Source organism: Sturnira hondurensis, unplaced genomic scaffold (assembly GCF_014824575.4).
Source record: "Sturnira hondurensis isolate 20B ecotype Veracruz unplaced genomic scaffold, ASM1482457v3 Scaffold0000780, whole genome shotgun sequence".
Classification (NCBI taxonomy): domain Eukaryota; kingdom Metazoa; phylum Chordata; class Mammalia; order Chiroptera; family Phyllostomidae; genus Sturnira; species Sturnira hondurensis.
In genome coordinates this window covers 19,013,386-19,022,280 of record NW_028073411.1, presented here as the reverse complement: position 1 = coordinate 19,022,280, position 8,895 = coordinate 19,013,386, and positions in this window count along the sequence as shown.

Here is an 8,895-nt window from a genome sequence, read left to right as displayed (position 1 = left end):
ACTGCTGACGTGTCTGTGCAACCACGGAGGGGCACGGCGCGGCCTCAGCGGGTCGTTGGGACGCGGGGATTTCCCCTGCGGCGTGAGGGGGTGAACAGGTGAGCGTCCAAATTCAAACAGAAGCGTTGGGGCTCGGACTCCACCAAATGTGTCTGTAACAATCTCCTGATGTATATTTGTAACTTTGTAGTTCTTTGGAATCACTTGAATTTGCTATGGTGCTAAGTTGATACATTTAAATACACAGAGAAATGGAGGTAGGTCCGGGTGTGGACGTCACAGCTGGCTGCCCGCCGCTCTGGTGTGATCCAGCTTTTGTAACCGTGTTAACCGGATGAAACCTCAGCAGCAGAAGTACCTATTTTTCTAAGATTTCCTCGTGCAGACTGTTGGCCTGCAGGACGGTCCCTGGCCACCTGCCTCCGGGCTGTGGCGGCCGGGCTGCGCTGGTGGGAGCCCGCTGCGGAGGGACGCGTCGGGGCTGCTCCACTCCACGGCTCTGCATTCGCAGCACTGAAGTCAGGGTCAGCTCTCGACTGGAGCCGTTCGGGTTCACAGGTGGAGTCACTGTGAAGTCGCTTCACGCGTGTTGGTGCTGCTGGAACTCAGCAGCCTGGGACTCACCGGATGGTTTTCGTGAAAACAAAATTCAGATAGAGTATATAATATGGAATTTAAGATTTGGGGGGGTGAAAGAAGAAAACTTTATAAAATTATTTATTCTATTTTAAGCCTTCTATCATATTTTCCCACCCACGTTCGGTTCCCATGACTCACTTTAGTTACAGGCATATAAGTGAGGCCAGGCGCTCTGCAAGCTTCCCCCTTTCCTTTGAGTGGTTTCAACCTGTATGTTTCGTTTCTGCAGATGAAGAGCACTGTGGACGCTTCTTATGCTTTTGTGCAATAGGCTCCGGCACGTCGTCAGACGTCTGTCTAAGTTGTGAGTAGCATCTTTTCGCTACAGCAAAAGGGAATGTAGGTGGAATCTCAAAATCTGTACATTAAGCTCTTCGTTTCCTCCCCATTGTCACACAATGAGAATGCTGTTCTTGGGACTGTGCGTGGGCCTGTCCACAGTGTTTGCAGTGAGCGGCCGGCAGGCAGCCGAGAGGGGACCTGCGGCACTGTCCCCAACCCGTCGCGTGACCAGTGGGCCCTGATGCCACCCTGTGTCACCCAGGATGTGACCGTGACGTGTTCCTTGGCCTCAGCCCTCCAGAGCAGCCTCACGGGAAGTCCCTGGGGCCCCTCCCATGCCCTAGCCCTGGGGTGTCGCCACCGGCTGGGAAAGCCTCACTGGACCCAGTGTTCAGGAACAGCCAGCTGACTTCCAGGTCACGCATTGGTGCCCGATGTGCACCGCCAGTGCCAAACACCGACGGGGACGGCAGGTCAGGTACCAGAGTCAGCCTCTCTATTTCCTCAGGAACCCACGCACGCCCCACCCGTCACCTGGGACCGTCCGGTGAGCTGTGTCTGCCTCCGTCTGGCGTGAGCTGGGAGAGCAGCCCGGAGAGGCCCGGCCGCACTGGCCTGGCAGCCACCGAGTCCCCCACGTGACAGGGTGGACTGCAGCGTGATGTGCCCTGGAGTGGGTAGCCTTCGTGCAGGCATGTCCCCGCACCGTTCTGGGTGTGAGAAAACCAGACGGCGTCAGGCTCGGGCGGAAGCTCCAAGGCCTGAGTGTCCCTGGTCCTGCAGATGCTGCTCTGGGCTTTGGAGGTGACGATGCAAATACATATTTTTGACTGTTTAATTTGAAAGTTTACATTTTTTATGCTTTGTGTTGGTGTGTAATTTTTGTACTATTGGTGGCTAGTTTTTGTCTAAAATCTTTTTTGGAATATTGCTTAAATGTTTTGATTTTATGACAGTGAAGCTTGTATTCAGTGTTTTGCCAATTAATATTATATGCTTGTAATAAAAGCAACAGAAAAACTTAACCAAATTTCTCTCAGGCTGGACGTTTGTCACCTAAAATATCTGTAAGAGCCTAAGTGTCCTGAGAAACCAGACCTGCACCTGGGCCTGGGCCCTTGCGGGTCCAGCCTTCACTGCCTGCTCTGTGTGGCCGTTGGAAACAGACCCTGGTCTCAGTCGGTCCAGGGCTCCGTGATGGGTTTTGCGGGACAGTGGCGATCCCCCCGCTGCCCCCCGCGGCCCCCCGCGGCGCCTGCTTGCCTGGCAGAAGCTCCTTCAGGTCGGATGCATGTGCCTGTCAAGCTGTGGGAACCCTGCTGAACCCTATGGGGGTACCAGGTGGGCGGAGCTCCACTGGCCCCCACCCCTGGTGGCATTTGTCAGGGTTTTGGCAGTGGGCCTGTTGCAGCAGGAGGTCATAGACGTGTGTGGACCTCTGTCCACACGGGCACCCGGAGTGCTGCAGACTCTCAGGGCGCCTCCTGGGGTGGGAGGCGTAGGAAGGCCCTCCACTGCTCTCTGTGTTGCCCAGGAGGGCGGGGCACTGCCTTCCTGTACCAGGGCGGACTCAGGTGCACATGCTCCTCGCCGGCAGAACAGCCCCCCACACACCTGGCACCCCAGGGTTTAATCAGGTTGACAACTCGAAATTAACCATCTCAGACCATTTGGAGGGGAAAAAGCACTGTGCTCAAAACCTTAATTTTTATAAAGATTTTATTTTATTTATTTTTAGAGAGAGGGGAAAGACAGGGAGAGAGACATCGATGTGTGGTTGCCTCTGGCACGCCCCTTGCTGGGAATCTGGCCCACAACCCAGGCCTGTGCCCTGACTGGGAGTCGAACCTGCCAGCCTTCAGTTCACAGGCTCACACTCAATCCACTGAGCCACACCAGCCAGGGCTGAAACCCTAATTTCTTAAAATAAAGTTTTATTTTTCAATTATAGTGATGGTGCAATATTAGTTTCAAGTATACACTGCAGCGATTAGACATTTATCTAACTTACGAAGTGACTCTCTGGTGCCCACCTGGCACCACCCACAGTGGCTGTGACATCACTGACTGTCCCCTGTGCTGCACCCCACACCCCCAGCATCCTGTCACTTGCGGTCTGAGCTCCTCCGTCCCCTCACCCAGTCCACCCGGCTGCCTAACCACCCCACCCCTGGCAGCCTTGAGAATGTTTTCTGGGTCTACGAGTCTGTGCCCGTTCTGTTCGGTTATTTTTGTTTTCTAGGTTCCACATGTAAGTGAGACTGTATGGCATTTGTCTTTCTCTGTCTGACTCCCGTCACTCAGCACAATACCCTCTAGTCCATCTGTGTTGCTGCAAAGGGTAAGATTTCCTTCTGTTTCTATGGCCCAGTCTTACTCCCTTGCACAGATGCACCCCTTCCTTACCCACTCGCCTGTCAGTGCACACTCACGCTCCTTCCACACGTTGCTGTTGTAAGTAATGGTGGGGTGTAAGTATGCATATGGGTGCTCGTGTCTTTTTGAATTAGTGTTTTAGATTTCTGAAGATTAACACCCAGAGATGGGACTGCTGGGTCCTCCCTGGTCTCTTGTTACGAAGTCTCCTTTGTCTGCTGTAAGTATTGTTACCCCAGCTTTCTTTTATTTACATTTTCACGAAACTGAGTTATTTTCTTTTTTCTTTTAAATTTGTTGATTTGAGAGAGGAAGAGAAACATTGATTTGTTGTTGCACTTATTCGTGCCTTCATTGGTTGATTCTTGTATGTGCCCTGACTGGGGATCGAACCCTCGACTTGAGTGGATCGGGACGATGCTCTAACCGACCGAGCTACCCAGCCCTCGCCAGTTTCCTCACAGTTGAGTCCTGAGAGTTGTGTGTGCTCTGCGCACCCCTTGCAAGGAGGGTGTGTGGTGTGTGTCTGTCTCTCCTGTCTGTAGCTGGTGTTTCCCCTCTCTCGATCCTCGCCACCTTTTGGCAGAACGAATGTTTTTGATGGTGACGAAGTCCGGTGTGTCACACTCTCCTTTTATGGACGATGCTTTGGTGTCATGTCCAGAACTCTTTGCCAGATGCCAGATCACAAAGGTATTTTCTGTTTTCTGGCACGCCTTTTACGTTAGGTTTCACACTTCTCTGTGCTCACCTGGAGTTCGAGGGAAGCGGGAGGTTCAGGCCAAGGTCCCCACTGGCTGAGAAGACTGGCCCTTCACCCGGCGGCTTCCACATGACAGTCAGATCAGAGCGGCCGAGGCCGCGTGGGTCTGTTCCTGGACACTCCGGAAGCAACCACACATTGATACTTCTCTCCCTCTCTCCTTCCCTTCCCCTCTAAAGATAAATAAATAAAATCTTTAAAAAAATAAGTAAAAATAAAAATAAATAAAATCTTTTAAAATATATGTGCCAAAGACCTGAACAGACACCTCCTCACCAAAGAGGAGATACAGATGGCACATAGCATACAAATAAGTGTTCAGAATCATATGTTATTAGAGTATTGCAAGTTGTAATAACGAGTCAAGGATCAGAAGGGAGCCCTGACCACAGCAGGTGCAGGCAAGACACGGAGCAGCAGGATTGCTCGCCCCCTGCTGGTGGGGGGGATGTGGTGCAGTTTGGAGGGCAGTTTGCCAGTTTCTTACAAAACTAAATATATTCATGCAATTGCGCAATTATGCTCCTTGATGTTTGTCCAAATAAGGTGAAAACTTACATCCACACAGACTTTTCACAAACGTTTAGAACAGCTTTATTCACAGTCATGAAAACCTTGGAAACTACCAAGCTGTCCACCTGCAGGCGACTGGTCTGTGTCACGTCCAGACGACGCGGTATCCTTCAGCACTGAAAAGACATGAGCTACCAAACCACGTAAGACACGGAGGAGCCGTAAATGCACGTGACCGAGTGACAGAGGCCAGTCTGAAAAGGGTGATTCCAGCTGTGGGACACCCTAGAAAGGGCAAAACTATGAGTTTGGTGAAAAGAGCAGTGGGTGGGAGGGTTTGGAAGGGGGAGTGAGCAGACGAGGCACAGAAGGTTGCAGATGCGGCCATGGCCCCGTGTCTTGGGTCCCTGTCGCTGTGCTTTGTCCTGCCCACAGCACGTACAAGAAGGAGAATGAACTCAAACTGAAGTGTGAGCTTCAGTGAGTAACCACGTACTCACGACAGTTCAGTTTTTAAACTGTAGCACACCAGGGCCAGATGTTAGTAACAGGGAACCAGGGGGGGAGGGGAAGGTGCACCCCGTCCATCGTAGGGAGACACAAATAAGCCCAGACGAGATCCCACGGCAAACCTACTGCAATGGCTAGAACCTTAAAGGCGTTATGGGCCGAACCTTTGCATCCACCCCAGTCTGCGCGCGCAGAAACCCTAGGAGGTGGGGCCTCCAGGAGGCAGCGAGGCCCTGAACGGGAAGCAGGGAGGAGACTCCGCTGTGGACCAGGAAGGGGCCTCACCAGACACCAAGTCCGCCAGCACCTTGATAGAAGCCTGTGAGAAGTGCACCTCTGCTGCGTAAGCCCCCGCCTGTGGCGTTCTCCCCAAAGCAGCCTGCGGGGACTAAGACAGAGACTGACACCAATGCTGCTGAGGGCACTCTGCGTGTTTGTGTGTTGCTGCGGCCAACACTTTGGAAAGCTTGGAGAAGTCTGGTCGTTTCTTCTAAATAAATAAATAAAAGACTCGGCCCCACAAATCCACCCGGGGCGTTCACCTGGAGAAATGGAAGCAGAAGTCCCTAAGCAGAGCTGCTGGCTCCCCACGAAGCCCCTGCAGGTGCCGGCCCCGATGACAGTGTGGTGAGGTTCGACCCCCTCCTCTGAGCCCTACTGGGCTTTTCATAAGCCTGTCTCCCTCCGCAGCCTGAGGGCCAGGTGGGGCTGGCGCAGGGCAGCTGCCACCAGGCTCCAGTCGCTGCCGGAGCAGGAACGCAGAGCCCGCCCCCCGCCTCCCACAAGCTGAGGCTTACTGTTTTCCTGGTGGTGAAATGGGGTCATGGGTTTGGGGGAGGAAGAGCAGAGAGGCAAACTGCGTTTGTCAACACGACCTGTCACTGTGTTGACCTTGACCTCATGGAGGCGACTTGTCCGCTCCTCCTCGCAGTTCCTCTCGCCTGTTCCCCGCCAGCCCCCGCCCCACCCCCGGTCCCCCCGCCGCCCCTGTGCGGGCCTCACTTAGAGATGGAAACTCCCTCCAGCTCCAGGGGGGCAGTGTCTGAGCCCAGTCCAGGGTGCAAGTCCCACAGTTCAGGGAAGTGCACCGATTCTCTCCCAGAGTCAAGTGCCTCACCCTCGGCCCGAGAAACCCGAGGGTGACAGAGCCCAACTCGCGGTGGCAACGCGGTGGGGGGGGCGCACCTCTGGAGAACCCCCAGGTCGACCAGGCCCACCGCTGACTCTGGCGGGGCACAGGAGCTGGGCGGGTGATCTAGCCAGTCGATGGCTTTCTCCCCCCTCTAAACTGGATAGTGAAGGTTTTCCACCTCGTGTGAATTTGGAATCCCTCTGCACGGGAGAGGTCTCTTCAGAGTGAACTCATAGATGGTTTTCCTTTTTTTAGGATTTATTTTAGACAAAGGGGAAGGGAGGGATAAAGACAGGGAGAGAAACATCAGTGCGTGATTGCCTCTCACCCTCCACCTGGGGGACCCAGCCTGCAACCCAGGCACGTGCCCTGACTGGGACTCGATCTGCTGAACCTGTGGTTCGCAGTCTGGCATTCAGCCCACTGATCCCCACTATACCTGAGTTCTAAGGCAATACTGTTTGTTGTCAGGTCGTTCTAACTTGAGCGCTGGCAGCTTGGGTCACAGCCCATCGGTGTGGGCTCCTTGTTTAGTCTCTCCTTGCGACCATCTGTCAGGGAATTTCTCCTGGTGGGTGAGTGCTGATTATCTACTTAGTTATTTAACTTTATTTCTGGTCACTGTACAAGGAATTCACTGCAAGAGCGAGCACCTGTGTGGCGTGTCCATGCTCCATCTCAGCCCGGAAGTCCCACCTCGCCCAGCCCCTCTTCCCCGGTTCCCTGGCCCCAGGACAAGGGGCCAGGCGGTAGGGGTGAGGGGATGGAGCGTGCCCTCTCCTCCTCCGGCTCCTCGGCCAGGGCATGGAGGTCACCTACGAGCCGCCGAGCCGACTTCCGACCTTGCAATCCAGGGACACCCGGACGCAGACCACAGGCCTGGCGGCGCGCGCGCTCCTGCGGCCGCCGCCAGAGCTGATCCGCGGGTTTGTTCGTAGAGCGCGCGCCAGCCTGCAGGTTGCTCACGCACAGCGACATCGGCCTTTCCGAGGAGCTGCGTGCGCAGGGCCCTCGGGAGCTGGCGGGTGGAGTGGCGGCAGCTGCATTGCCGGGGACCTCCTCGCGCCCCGCAGCCAGGCTCCCACCTCTCCAGACTGAGTCCTCGGCTCCCTGCACCCCGTGAAACTCAATGGATCCAGTCTGGGCTGCAAGATGTGTTTTATTTTGTAGAAATCAACCCAGCTTCTGCTCCCGAACCTCCTCCCCTGGGGCTGGAAGAAATCACCGTGGGCCCCTCCCTCCGGCAGGAGCAGGACCCAGGCGCCTTCGGACCTCGGGCCCTGCCAACCCCGTGCTCGGCGGCCAGTCCCGGGCAGCGGGAGGAGGACCCCACTCAGAGCTGCTGCCCGGTCCCAGGACAGCCGCTCAAACCGACCCGGCGGCGCCCCCCGACCCCGGCACCAGGCCGCCGTACCCCACCCGGTACGCCGCCCAGACCCCTTAGCTCCAGGGAAAACTAGAATCGTCCGCTCCGCGCGGCGTCTCCCCGGCTCGGATTGGCCAGGCTTACGTCACCTAACGCTTACAGCCAACGACGGTAGTCTGCCAACCAGACGCTGATTGGCTCAGGCCGATGAGGGCGGGTCCTGGGGGAGTTGCGGAGAGGGTGGGGACCAGCAGTGGCCTCTGTCGCAGAGCCTGGCTTGAGGGCCACGGGTCTGGGGTCCTGCCCCGAGTTCCTTCCGTCCTCGGGCCACGCAGGTGGAGCCCACAGCGAGCCTTGCGGCAACCCGATCCCGTCCCTGGTTGGAGCCGCCAGGCTCCCAGGGACCCGCCACCCACAGACGGGAACCAGCTGAGACGCGTGGAGCCGTTTCCAGTGCGGACAGGTGGCGCAGACCCAGGGTTCGTGGACCGCGCTGGCTGTGCCTGTGGACAGCAGGGTTCGTCTAGCTGCGGATTAGCAGAACTAGACAAATGGTCCTTAATTGCCAGACCTTTAAAAATCTGTCCTGTGGGCCTGGATGGTTAGTGGCTTGTGATGGCTTGTGATTCCAGCATCTCACCGAGTGAGATTCCAGCATCTCACCGGGGACTGAGGAGAGGTCCTCGGAGCCCGCTGGGGACCTACCTGCGCAGTAGAGGGTGTCTGTGGAGGGTGGGCTGTGCTTTGTCACGGTAGTTAAACATTCAGAAAGGAAAGGAACTGCTACCAGGCAGTGTGGCCTAAAGCAAGCTTCCCGGACAATGCCACAGTCAGCTGGAGTCGTGGTCACCGCCCTGAAGCACCCAGGGCAGCTCCTGCCTTGGGCCCTGGCATGGCTGTCCCTCGGCCTGGAAGGCTCTCCCACGGGGCTCCCTCTGTTCACATCACCCATGACAGCAGCCTCACCATCCTCTGTTCCCTTGTCCTGGTTGACATTTTCCATAGAATTCTCCACTCTGCTCTTGCATTGGTTTATAGGACCTTGGTTATCCTCAGTGCCTGGAACTGAGCCAGGCACATGGTTGGGCTCAATAACCACCAGGTGGTGCTTTCCCCGGAGCCCTAGGGCCCCAGCACCGGAGGGGTCTGCCCACCCACTGCTGAGGAGGTGCTGGCCAGGGTTTGGGGCACACCCAAGGCGCTTCAGACAGTGATGGGTCCAGCTGGGCTTAGTGGGGGGAAACTGTGGTGGGTGTCCTGTGATCAGGAGCCGTACTGGGCACAGCCTGCAGGGCCCGAAGCACAGAGCTGGCT